Raw genomic sequence first — 13240 nt, 5'->3', positions numbered from 1 at the left:
AATGAGCGATGTGATGAAGTATACCAATAATGAGGAGAGCATGGAAAAAGATATTGAAGGCGACTCGTTCTCTTCCCCAACCGCACGAGAGGCAAACGAGGAAGAGAAACCATTGCCCCTCCCTCCGCCGGCGAAGCCGCTGGTCCCTGCCTCCATCTGTCACTCCGCCGGTGGCTACGGGTGGGGACCTCGGCGCCATGTTGTTTCATTGTCGACTGGTTTGCTCTAGCCGGAACAAATGGTCCATCACAGTGGTCATTTGGCTTGTAATTCATGAATCTTCATACATGATAGCTAATTTTTTAGAACACTTTTTGAGACAATTGTCGTATTACAAGTTTATCATTTTTCCCGGCAGCTAGGCCACATATAATTACATAATGTGAAGGTTTTTTTGTTTTGATTTTTTTGAATTTGTTATGTCGGTTTCAAAATGCAGTCAAAAAATGCCAGAATAACTGTTCATACTTAGGGATTGAATCTTGCAAAACTCTTGGTATATCTATGATGAAATAGATATTTGTGTACCTAAAAATATTTTTTTTAAATAACAAGTAAACTATAAGGGAGTTGTAGTTCAAATTTTCATAAAAATGACTTAATTATTTTTTTGTACATAATATGTGCTAAGTTTTCTACCTCCACATCTCCTCCCGCCACACCTAAAATCTTTTTCGCTGCTGGCGAAATTTTTCCCGCTCCACATATGAGGGTATTTTTGTCACCAGAGAACACCGCCACACGCCCGCACCGCACAATATGAGGGTATTTTCGTCAAGCTAATTCAGCCGCACCACACCATACCGCCGCTCCCGTCCCCCAAATCCCCAAATCCCCTCGAACCCTAGCCGCCCCTGCCCTCCCCACGAACCCTAGCCGCCCCTGCCCTCCCCTCGAGCGCGAGCCGCGGCCGATCTAGACACCGGCGGGGCGCCGCGAGCAGCGGCCGGTCCAGCCACCGGCGTGCGGCGAAAGCAGCGGCCGGTCCAGCCACCGGAGGGGCGACGGGAGCAACGGTGTGACCTTGACCTCTCCAGGTACGGGCCTCTGGCGCATGTGCTTCCCCGCTCCGGCTCGCCCAACCCAGCAGCACACTCCACCACCACATCTCTCTCTCTCTCTCTCTCTGCACCATCACACTCCACCGTTTCTCACTGTATTTGTTATGTCGTGGTGAAGGTTGCAGAGGTGGAAAGGAAGCAGAAGAGGGTGCCGTTCGACCAACCTCTCAGGACAAGCTGCTCACGGAGGTGCCCAAGTACAAGCGGACTATGTTCTCTGTCCTCCCCTAGGTAACTTCATGTTCATCCCACATCCAAGTAGGTGGTCCATTTTAACTAAATCCGATTCAGTTTCTGGACAACTAAGTCTACTTTTACTGAAGAAAAGTGGCGTTGCGGGAGTCTAGATAGCTCTGCAATAGTAGACTCATGATATTACGTGACCACGCAGCTCTAGTTCTGCCAGTCCCCATTGAAAATTCCAAATCAACATCAGTTCTGCACTGGCTGTTAATTTAAATATTTAATCCTATTGCTACACTTAATTTCTGCAAATTTAACGAACTGAACATTTGAACTGCAAATGTATTTTGTTTTGCACTTGCTCTCAACTGAATACTTGTATATTATACAAAGACATGATACATAAGCAATCTTTATCAATAGCTAAAAATGTGTAGCCTACAGCTTGTGTGTGACAGTGTGACTGATGTCGATGACAAGTAGTGAAGTGCTTGTGTCTAGATACTATTATATGTGCAACTATTTATCTACCTTTCAAAGCATCTGCCCACTTTATATTTTTAACTTGTAACTGCTATGCTGCTCCCTAGGCCATTAACTCGTCCAGCAAGCAAGGCAAGTAAACCAGGCAACAACCAAGCTGACTAGCACAGTTCCAATTCCCGTGAGATCCACTATGACAAAGATGACAACGAGCAAGAAACTCGCAGGTATACAACTTGTTTGTTGAGTGTGCTGTTTGGTTTTCTATGGACGTGAATTGTGCTTTGCATAATTTCGTGCCTAGCTAATGTTTGTAACCTAGTAACTAAAATTTACGTCTTCTAGGATTGCAAAACAAAATAAAATAGTTCGCTCCTGATATGTACTCTGTATAAACAAAAATAGTTCGCTCCTGATTTGTATTTGTATTCTAGGATTGCTAAGAAACTCGCAGCTCAGTTGTTTGTGTTGTCTTGCTTCTCCTATGCATTTCAACCATTCAGTCTTACAATTATATTTTTTGTTCATGTAAAGAAGCGCCAACTGCTGAATACGAGAAGATTAGGGCTAAAAATTTGATGAGGAACAACCGCATATTCCAATCACTTGGCATTGCTGCATTAGGTATGATGGTTAGGAACTCAAATCGAATGCAGCAAAGTAGTGTCATCACCGATGGGGACTCAGCTTCTGCCATAACACAACAAGGCTCAAGCTCTGAGTAGAGTCCTGACGATGAGGTCATTGAGGAGGATGAAGTTGATGATATTGTAGTGGAGAAGGAAGATAAGGTGCTAATTCTACTTTTGTTTTTGAGGGATGGGGGCTATTTGTATGCTATATGTGCTTCAGTGCTTTGACTAATTCTGGAAATACATTTTTTGCATGAGATCTAATAGTTGTCTCTCTTTTATTATAATGCTTTGAAGGTTCCTAAGAAGGCAAGGAAGTCGATCAATAAAAAGACATGATGTCTGAAGATAGATATGTTGTCTTTATCTCTACCTTCCTTTACTAAACATCAGTTGTGCTACTTGGAGAGATGATGATAACATTGATTTGCATGTTATTATGGCTGCATACCCTTTTGAACTGCAACTTGGATTGCAATCTTTAGGGGCCTTTGTGGTTGCTCCATTAATTCTCATACATCTTTTTCCATGGTAGGAAACCTGTCAGTCGAACAAGGAGAACCGTTTCGAAGTTAAGTTCCATCAGAAAACTGGTTCTCGCCCCTACATTTCCCATGTGCATGCTTTGGTAAGGATCTCTCATGTTTTCATTTGCTACTACAGTGATTCTTTCAATTGTTTCTTATTGTTCCATTGTGTCGTGAACAATTTCAGAAAGAGGCTCGTAAGGGTGAAGAGTTGACTTTGTTTGATCTATTCAAGGAGTGCCACAATGGCAAGAAGACTGGTTTCTCTGAGCCAGTTAAGAAGGCGATAGTAAGTTTCTACTATTCTTTTCTGTGTTGATGAGGCTTGTTTACCTCATCCTTGTTAGACTTGATTACATTATATGACTTCTGCTCGACAGATTTGATAGAGATGGGTTGTTCAAAGTAGTACAGTATATGATTCATGTTTTGTTATAGTTTGTTTGTCCCAATCCTCTGTTTCATTGCATTGCATATTCATTTTGGTACTGGAAATGCGACAATATTCAGGCAATTTTAGTTCTTGTTGCAGTCCAGCAGGTACTGCTTTGTCGTTTAACACTGGTAATTAAGAGAGAGTGTTGTATGCTCTTTGATTATTTTTCTAGTGATTGCATGAAGCATCTATCTTCCTTGCTTTCGAAGTGGAGAAACTCTGTCATTTCATATACGATCTGAATGAAATGTTTAGGACTTGTGGAAGTGGATTCTCTAATACTGTATACTGTACTAAAGAAACAACATATGCACTCCTGAAATGTACTACATTCTTCTCCGCTCCATGTTCCCATTTAAGCTAAACAAAGGTGCACTTAGTTTCCTAATTTAAATTTCAACAATGGTTTGTTGTGTATGCTTACCTGTTTAATAAACCTGGTGCCATGCTTCTTTCATGTAGTTGATAGTAACTTGCAAAAAAAGTGATTCCCAAGAATGATTAATTCTGCTTGTTTGCTTCAAAGTTTTCAAATAACTACTAGTTAATTAGTAGCATGGAGACTGGATTATTATTTAGTCAACATTCTTGAATAGTTTGCTTATAAAGTTTCCTAGTCATTCAGAACCAACTGCAATGACATGTGTACATCTTTCTTTAAATGTCAGGCTGACATGTAAAAAGCTATGGAACAAGGGGTACCAGAAGGTGGAGAACCGAAGAATGTTGCTGCTGTTGTTGCTGACATTCTCACTAAAGAATGTCCCTCAAACACATTCCTTCAAAATGTTGGCCTTGATTCGAGCTCCAAGAAGTTCAACAGGTTTGCATCTGCTTTGGATGCTCATGTACAAGAACTAGAGTACAAGCTTGAGAGGGAGAGGCAAGCCGCTGAGTTGATGCGAGAGGAGCTTGTTGAGGTCAAGAAGAAATCAGAGGAGACCGAAGCTGCACGCGCCGCAGAGTATCAGTTGTTACTGCAAAGAGTTGAGGCCACCGATGCGAGGGTTGTAGCAAGTGATGCTAGATTTGCGCGTCTCATGGATCTATTCGAAGGTAAAATAGTTTAGTACGGCATGGTTGATGTTGGCTTTGGGACCTTTGATGTTGAGTTGTTTGGACCTGGGGTTGATGAGTTTTGGTTGACTGGACATGTGAATCACAATATGGACCAGGGATTGGCTGTGGTTTAATGAGGTTTTGTTTTGGTTGGTGCATCTTATGAACATGGTGTACTGATACTAAGCTACTGGCTATGTTATTTTGGTTGGTGCATCTTATAAAACTGTGGCGTAATGATACTGTTGGGCCTAAGTTAATGAAATCTAGGAGAATTATATTTATCATTCTATTCTCCTGTATTGGTTGACTGCCAAATTGTGCAATGATTTTTTTCTTTTTGAGCTACTGTTGGCTATTGGCTGGACAGCGAAAATACTAAATTGTATGAGTGGGCTTGCTCGTCTCAAGGCCCAATATAGTTTTTTTGATAGAAAAAGATTCATATATTTTTGTTGGTTAGAGAGAAGGGTTGGCATTGAATAAATGGACTGCACATTGCCTGAGCCCAAGAACTAACATTAACAGGCCGTGGCCCAAAAGTAAATGTAAAAATGGGCTAAATTATTGGGCCCAGCCCATTAAAACAATTGATTTGGACTAATCCTACATGGCATCCATGTCATCATTTTTTCCACGTCAGCGCCACGCTGGTTCAGCCACATCAGATTCTAGGTGGCCTAGGCTCATTAGTAATGACCATAATTTTGGTCAAAGATTTAACGACCAAAATTTTGGTCAAGGGCGGCCATGACCAAAATTTCAGAAAAGGTCACGTTTGTTCGTTCTTGACGGCCAACTGTTGACCTTCCGAATTTGGTCAAAAAAGGTCAATAAACGAAAGCAATGACGAATTAACGACCAAAATGGGGAGTCATAATTGACCGTATTTCTTGTAGTGGCGTCCGACACACCATGGCGACTCGCAAGTCCCTGGCTGATGCTTGGTACTCGCCGGCCCTGGATTCCCCAAATTTTTTGGAGAAGAATCTCGCCCTCGCGCGCCTGATGACGGTGGCGCAGGGCAGCGAGGGGGCGACTGTGCTCAAGGTCGGCTCCGACCAGCCTGAGGGCAAGGGGAGCACCTTCTACCGTTCTTCGTGAGCGCCATCGTCGCCGGTTTGGTGCCTTCTTTCTCTGAGTTCTTCTTTGCCGTTCTCCGCCAATACAATTTGCAGGCCCTGCATCTCCACCCCAACTCTGTCCTTCTCCTGGCGACTTTCGCCTACTATTGCGAGGCTCATGTTGGTGTGAAGCCCTCGGTGGCCTTGCCGCGCCACTTTTTCTCCCTCCGGGTTTCTGGCGCTCAGGTTTCCGCATGCGCGAGCTTCATTGCATACTCCAGCTCCAACGCCATCTCGAAGCCTGGGAAGAGGATCGAAGGCTACCGGAGCAAGTGGGTCATGATGGATGTCGGGCGCCTCCACCCTCGTCTGGTATTGCCCACGGGGCAACCTAAGTCCGTTGACGCATGGTCCCGCGCGGAGCTTGTCGACCCTCACGCGAAGGCGGTGTTGAGGAGGATGAACGCGGACCTGAGGCCAAGCAACTTGGGGGCGGCGAAGCTGACCGGGGCCACGCTCCTGAGGGAGTTCTTGGAGCACCGGGTGGCTCCGCTCCAGGAGCACTCGCTCCCACTGTGGAGGTTTGGAGGAGCAAACGCCGCCCTGCGCCTGAGCTCCGAGGCCCTGACCGACGAGGATCTGACTGCGTCCCTCCATTCCTTGGTTGGCTGAGACGTGGCGAGCCCGGTGGACACCCCCGTCCCCCTGTTCCTCCGTGACGACTGGGAGCAGGTGGTGGAAGCCATGCCCACCTTCAACGGCGAGGGGCTGGTGCCCGCGGCAGCTCCCGAAGACCTGGCGGTCCTGGCGACGGTGAACTTGTCCTCCGGCAGCTCCAGTGGGGAAGAAGAGGCGGAGGAGGAAGTGTCCGACTCGAAGGAGACTGGCGAGGATTGGAGGGAGTCCTTCCCTCGACGCAGGTCCCAGGCCCTCCGCTCCATGCCGGACGATGACGAAGCCAGCGTCAGGCGAGGAAGGGAGGGCTCTTCCTCGGTCACGAGGAAGGGCAGGTCGAGCCTGGTTCCCCCACGGTCTGCTCTGGTCCCTAGGGGGTCCAAGGCCAGCTCCATCTCTCCTGACGCGCCTTTTGCTTCCGGACCCTCCAAGGCTGACCCCCGCTGCAGGCTCTCGGGCTTCAAGTATGGCCAGAAGTTGCTTGAGTCCACGGACGGCGTCCAGTAAGTGCTCGATTCGTGCTCTGCTTGGTTTCTGCCGCTGAGGCTTGACATTGGTGCTCTTTTAGCAGGCCGGCACCTGCGGCCAAGAGGTTGAAGGAGGCTTCTGCGGCCCTGCTTGGGGGCGAATCCGTCTGCCGGGGAGACGCCTTCGGCCGTTGGGGGAGAGGACGGCGAGGCCCGCGCCTCTCCGACCCAACCGCCCTCGCGAGGCCAACTGGGGCACCCCGGTGAGGAGTCAGCCCCCGTGGCCTCGCTGGACCTGGAGTCGACTGTGCCCGATGTTGCAAACATGGCGGCCAAGGCTCAGGAGGTCCCTTCCTGCCAAGCCGTGGCCACGCTGCCATCTTCTCCGTCTGCTCCACAGGTTCTAGTCTCTTCTGCTCCCTTCGCTGCTGTCCTGGACCAGGTTGCCAACGAGCTGAGCCAACCGCGGGGGGATCTCCTGAGCGCGGACCCTCGTCTGGTGGCCGGGCGCCTGGAGTTGGCCTCTGGCTAGGCCCGTTTTGCTGCTTCCGTTCGAGCGGTGCTGAGCCAGGCCGTGTCGTCCTCCGATGAGGAGAGTCGGGCCGCCAACCAAGCCAAGGCCGCTCGCGATGCTGCCCTGGGCGACGTCGCAAATGCCTAGGGCCGCTGCAAGACTGTAACACCCCGGATGTAACTTTCCCAATTTGTACTCCAACTCTTGCCGTTTCCGGCGTTAAGTTATTTTATTTTCTCGGGTTCGGGTCTTTGTCTCCGTGTGTTGTGATCGTTGTCATGCATCTCATATCATGTCATCATGTGCATTGCATTTACATACGTGTTCATCTCATGCATTCGAGCATTTTCCCCGTTGTCCGTTTTGCATTCCGGCGCTTCGTTCTCCTTCGGTGGTCATTTCTAGCTTTCTTTCGTGTGTGGGGATTAAACATTTCCGGATTGGACCGAGACTTGCCAAGTGGCCTTGGTTTACTACCTGTAGACCGCCTGTCAAGTTTCGTATCATTTGGACTTCGTTTGATACTCCAACGGTTAACCGAGAGACCGAGAAGGCCTCGTGTGTGTTGCAGCCCAACACCCTTCCAATTTGGCCCAAAACCCACCTAAACCTGCTCCATCATCTAGAGCGTTCAATCACGATCGCGTGGCCGAAAACCATACCTCATTTGGACTCTCCTAACTCCCTCTACCTATAAATATAGCCTCCTCCCCAAAAATTTCGGATCAAGTCGACCCTAACCCTAGCTCCCCGCTCCTCTCCGCGCGCCGGACGTGTCCGCCGGTGCCGGACAACGTCCGCCACCGTCCGCGCCCTCTCAGTGATCGCCACGTGGCGCGCCGCCGCCTCCCATCGCGCCGGCCCGCGGGGCCCGACCGCGGCCCTCCCGGCCCGAGTCTCCACCGCCGCTTCGCCCGCCTCCCCGCCGCCCGAGCGCCGCCCGCGCTGCTCCCGCCGCCACCGCGCGCCATCGCCGCCGCCACCACGCGCCCTCGCCGGCGCCGCTGCATCGGTGCGCTGCCCGAGCTCGTCGCCGGCCGCCGCGGCTCCGCCGCCCTCCGCCGCCGCCTCGCCGTCCCCTCCCTCCTCCGGCCAGATCTGGTCGAGGAGCGACCGGATCCGGCGACCTCGACCTCGCCGGCCGCCGTCTTCGAACTCCGGCGAGCAGCGCCGCTGCCTCGTTTTGCGTGCCCGGGTCAAACCCTAGATCCGGAGGTGTTTTTTTCTAAGTCCTTGTTTCCATAGATCCATATGCTCCTGTTCATGGCCTCGTAACTTTGCATCCGTAGCTCCGTTTTTGGCATATAGCATATCAAAATGTTCATCTCAGAGAGTACGTCATTTCATTCCATTGCATCATTTTCATTTAAGTTCATCTTGATGCCCCAAAGGCTGTTAGAAGAGGGCTACTTGAGATATTTGTCAGATCTGCTGCTCCATTTAGCTTTTTGTCATTTTTGCCATGATTATTGTGTGCATGATATGCCCATGAGTTCTACATATGTTTTGTTAAGGGTTTTGCCATCTTTCCAGAGGTGCAACCCATGTATTTTTGTGATGTGTGTGGTGACTAGCACAAGCTTGCCAAGTGAGGCTCTTGGTAATTCTAATTTCAGGGACTTAGCAATTCCACTAAGTCCTTGAGCTGTTTATCTCATATGGCCATATGTTCATGTTGTTTCCTAGTGATCCGTGCCTCTTTTGAGGATGATCAGTAAGGATGTTTTGTTAATCTTGTAGTGCTCTATCCATCCATGTCTTTGTTTGCAATTATGGTGCACCCTAGCTTGAGTCAATCGAGCTCTACTTTTGCTACTTTGTGAATCTGAGCAGATTGTCAACTTGTTTGCAATTTTGCCGATGATGTTGTAGTTGATCCGCACATGCTATGCTATTGTTCTTGCCTTGTCTAGCTTGCATTTTGTGTGTTCTTGATGGGTGTAAGCTTAGATTATCATGAATTGCTCCGTAATGAGTGCATCAAGCTCGTAAACATGCCTACTTGATATCTGTTTTCAGCATGCTCCAGTTTTCACTAAGTCTGAGAACTGATTATGTTTTTGCTATGTTCACATGCTTGTAATTGTATTTTCTGATCCCTTTTGGCTCAAGGTCACTAAGGGACTTTTGTTAAGCTCTTTGAGTAGATCCATGCCATGCTTTACTTTGCCATGTTCAGGTCCTGTAGCATATAGTTTTGTTGCTCCAAAGAGTGCTATCTGATCTGAAATTCCAGACAAGTGTTGATTTCACTAAGTCTGAAATCTGTTTGCCATATGCATTTTTGCCATGCTTGTTTGAACCTGTTAATGGATGAATTGGCCGTAGCTCAGTGCTAGACTTTTGATAAGCATCATGAATGCATCCCTGCCATGTATTTTGTTGTCATGTTTGGGTGCTGTAGCATGTTCATCTCGTCGCATTTAGATGGCTACTTGCTGTAAATCGCAGACCGATGTCATATTCGAATTGCTTGCCATTTCCAAACCGTAGCTCCGATTCCGACGTTCTTTATATCGTTTTCAAGCGATTTCATCTCATCTTTCCAGTGGCACACTTGGATTTCCAAGTTGAGGCCAGGTTCGTGCATTCCCTGGCACATCTTGCATATGCATCCCGCACCGCATCCCGCATAGCATACCATCCTTGCATCACATTGTTCGAGCCTTGCACGTGGTTGATTGTGTCCTTGTTGCTTGTTTATCTTGTTTGGGTAGAGCCGAGAGACGAGTTCGCTAACGAGGAGCCCGTTGAGTTTTCTTTCGAGGTTCCAGTCAACTCTGACAACTGTGCAGGCAAGATGATCATACCCTCGAAATCACTACTATCTTTGCTTTGATAGATGCTCGCTCTTTTGCTATGCCAATGCTACGATGCCTACCACTTGCTTTAAAGCCTCCCAATATTGCGATGTCAAACCTCTAACCCACCATGTCCTAGCAAACCGTTGATTGGCTATGTTACCGCTTTGCTCAGCCCCTCTTATAGCATTGCTAGTTGCAGGTGAAGATTCGAGGCCGTTCCTTGTTGGAACATTATTTTACTTGTTGGGATATCATAATATTGCCATGTTATCTTAATGCATCTATATACTTGGTAAAGGGTGGAAGGCTCAGCCTCTCGCCTAGTGTTTTGTTCCACTCTTGCCTCCCTAGTTTCCGTCATACCGGTGTTATGTTCCCGGATTTTGCGTTCCTTACGCGGTTGGGTTATAATGGGAACCCCTTGATAGTTCGCCTTGATTAAAGCTTTTCCAGCAATGCCCAACCTTGGTTTTACCATTTGCCACCTAGCCTCTTTTTCCCTTGGGTTTCCGGAGCCCGAGGGTCATCTTATTTTAACCCCCCCGGGCCAGTGCTCCTCTGAGTGTTGGTCCACCTGTCAGCTGCCGGTGGCCACCAGGGGCAACTCTGGGCTGGCCTACCCATACCTAGGACAATCTGAGTGTGCCCTGAGAAAGAGATATGTGCAGCTCCTACCGGGATTTGTCGGCACATTCGGGCGGTGTTGCTGGTCTTGTTTTAACCTGTCGAAGTGTCTTAAAGAACCGAGATGCCAAGTCTGATCGGAACGTCTTGGGAGGAGGTCTATTCCTTCGTTGACCGTGAGAGCTTGTCATGGGCTAAGTTGGGACTCCCCTGCAGGGATTTGAACTTTCGAAAGCCGTGCCCACGGTTAGGGGCAGATGTAGGATTGAATGTATGTCTAGAAGTTGACTTTGAAGCACATCCAACTTGGATTCCTTGACGGGAGTCGGTACCTTCGTGCATATCAATCAAAGTGCCCAAATTTCCTTTGTAACGGTTGCGCGAGTCCACAAATGGCTCCACCCACAAAGGGTAACGGTTGCGCGAGTCCACAAAGGGCTCCACCCACAAAGGGTCCACGAAGAAGCAACCACCCACAAAGGGTCCACGAAGAAGCAACCTTGTCTATCCCACCATGGCCATCGCCCACACAGGACTTGCCTCACTAGCGGTAGATCTTCACGAAGTAGGCAATCTCCTTGCCCTTACAAACTCCTTGGTTCAACTCCACAATCTTGTCGGAGGCTCCCAAGTGACACCTAGCCAATCTAGGAGACACCACTCTCCAAGAAGTAACAAATGGTGTGTAGGTAATGAACTCCTTGCTCTTGTGCTTCAAAATGATAGTCTCCCCAACACTCAACTCTCTCTCATAGGATTTGGATTTTGTGGAAAGAAGATTTGAGTGGAAAGCAACTTGGGAAGGCTAGAGATCAAGATTCATATGGTAGGAATGGAATATCTTGGTCTCAACACATGAGTAGGTGGTTCTCTCTCAGAACATATGAGTTGGAATTGTGTATGTGTTCTGATGGCTCTCTCCATGAATGAAGAGGAGGTGGAGGTGTATATATAGCCTCCACACAAAATCCAACCGTTACACACATTTTTCCAATCTCGGTGGGACCGAATCAACACACTCGGTCGGACCGAAAAGGTAAACCTAGTGACCGTTAGAGATTTTCGGTGGGACTGACATGCAACTCGGTAGGACCGATATGGTTAGGGTTTGGGCATAACGTAATCTCGGTGAGACCGATTACACAAACTCGGTGAGACCGAATTTGGTAATAGGCTAACCAGAGAGTTGGTCAGGCAAACTCAGTGGGACCGATTTGCTCTTTTAGTGAGACTGAAAAGTTACAAAAAGGAAACACTGAATTTACATTGCAATCTCGGTGGGACCGATCCGCTCTTTCGGTGAGACCGAAAAGTTACGAAAGGGAAACAGAGAGTTTGCAATCCCATCTCGGTGAGACCGAGATCCCTATCGGTAGAACCGAATTGCTAGGGTTTGGCAGTGGCTTATGACAAGGGAAACTCGGTGGCGCCGGATAGAAAGAATCGGTAGGACCGAGTTTGGCTTAGGGTTTTGGTCATATGTGGATATGGGAAAGTAGTTGAGGGTTTTTGGAGCATATCACTAAGCACATGAAGCAAGAGGCTCATTAAGCAACACCTCATCCCTCCTTGATAGTATTGGCTTTTCCTAAAGACTCAATGTGATCTTGGATCACTAAAATATAAAATGAAGAGTCTTGAGCTTTTGAGCTTGAGCCAATCCTTTGTCCTTAGCATTTTGAGGGTTCCACTTTCACCATCCATGCCATGCCAATCATTGAGCTTTCCTGAAATAATCATCTTGGAATAGCATTAGCTCAATGAGCTATATGTTGTTATGAATTACCAAAACCACCTAGGGATAGTTGCACTTTCAGTATCCCCCTTTTTGGTAATTGATGACAACATATAGATCAAAGCTTCGACAAATGATAATAAGCATGAAATATATCGTTGCTTTGAGAAGTATGTGATAAGTAAGAGCTCCCCCTAAATTTGTGCATATTCAAAATTTGCTTTGGACTGCAAATGCACAAGGAGTTAGAGTCATGGGTTACTCTTCCATGTCACATACATCTTGGTGGAGCGCTTAAAATGATAAGAATGAAATACATGCACTCATCACCAAGAATAGTGAATGATCACATAAGATAGATAAGATAATAGCATTAAGCAAGCATTAAGTGTAGCTTATGATCAAACACATGATCATCAATGTCTCACAGATAATGACATAGTATCTCAAGCACTCAAAAGCAAACAAAGTTCGAAAAACCACCAAATAAAGCAAGAGAGAAAAAAGCAACACTCTCTCTCTCGAAGCCTATGATCTATACATTTTTCTCCCCTTTGGCAACAAGTTACCAAAAAGTTCCTAGAAAATGCATAGTGCTAGATCGACGCTCAGGCTTGATCTTCAGGTGGTGGTGGAGTCCGGATCACTTCAAGGACGAAGGCTTCTGTAGACGCTGAAGTAGACGCTAGAGTTGGAGCTGAAGTAGATGCTGGAGCTGGTGGAACTGAGGCTGTAGCTGGTGCAGAAGTGGTTGCTCTGGTGTCAGCAACTGGTACGGTAGACGACCTCGGACCTCGTGGCACTCTGGCAAAGGCATCAGTTGTAGTCCTGCCTCTCCTCTCCTGCATGTCATCCTAGAGCTGCTCCACTGCAGTCTGAATCTCTGTCACCTTGACATCCAAGTCATAGAACTTTTGTTCCATGATTCTCTCTAGGCTTGCCTAGTTTTGAGTTAGGGTGGCTAGTCCTTTCTCAA

At 47.7% G+C, this 13240-nt stretch overlaps 1 long non-coding RNA gene across 1 annotated transcript; it reads left to right on the top strand.

The window, feature by feature from the left end:
* The first annotated feature begins 855 nt into the window (after positions 1-855).
* LOC119289174 lies at positions 856-4665 on the top strand. The gene is made up of 7 exons (XR_005141446.1): positions 856-1037; positions 1180-1292; positions 1835-1954; positions 2262-2518; positions 2657-2987; positions 3074-3175; positions 3991-4665. It is a non-coding gene; the product is annotated as an uncharacterized LOC119289174 (long non-coding RNA).
* Positions 4666-13240: the final 8575 nt, after the last annotated feature.

This window comes from Triticum dicoccoides, chromosome 4A (genome assembly GCF_002162155.2).
Source record: "Triticum dicoccoides isolate Atlit2015 ecotype Zavitan chromosome 4A, WEW_v2.0, whole genome shotgun sequence".
In the NCBI taxonomy this organism is placed as follows: domain Eukaryota; kingdom Viridiplantae; phylum Streptophyta; class Magnoliopsida; order Poales; family Poaceae; genus Triticum; species Triticum dicoccoides.
This window is presented reverse-complemented; position numbering and strand designations above follow the sequence as displayed.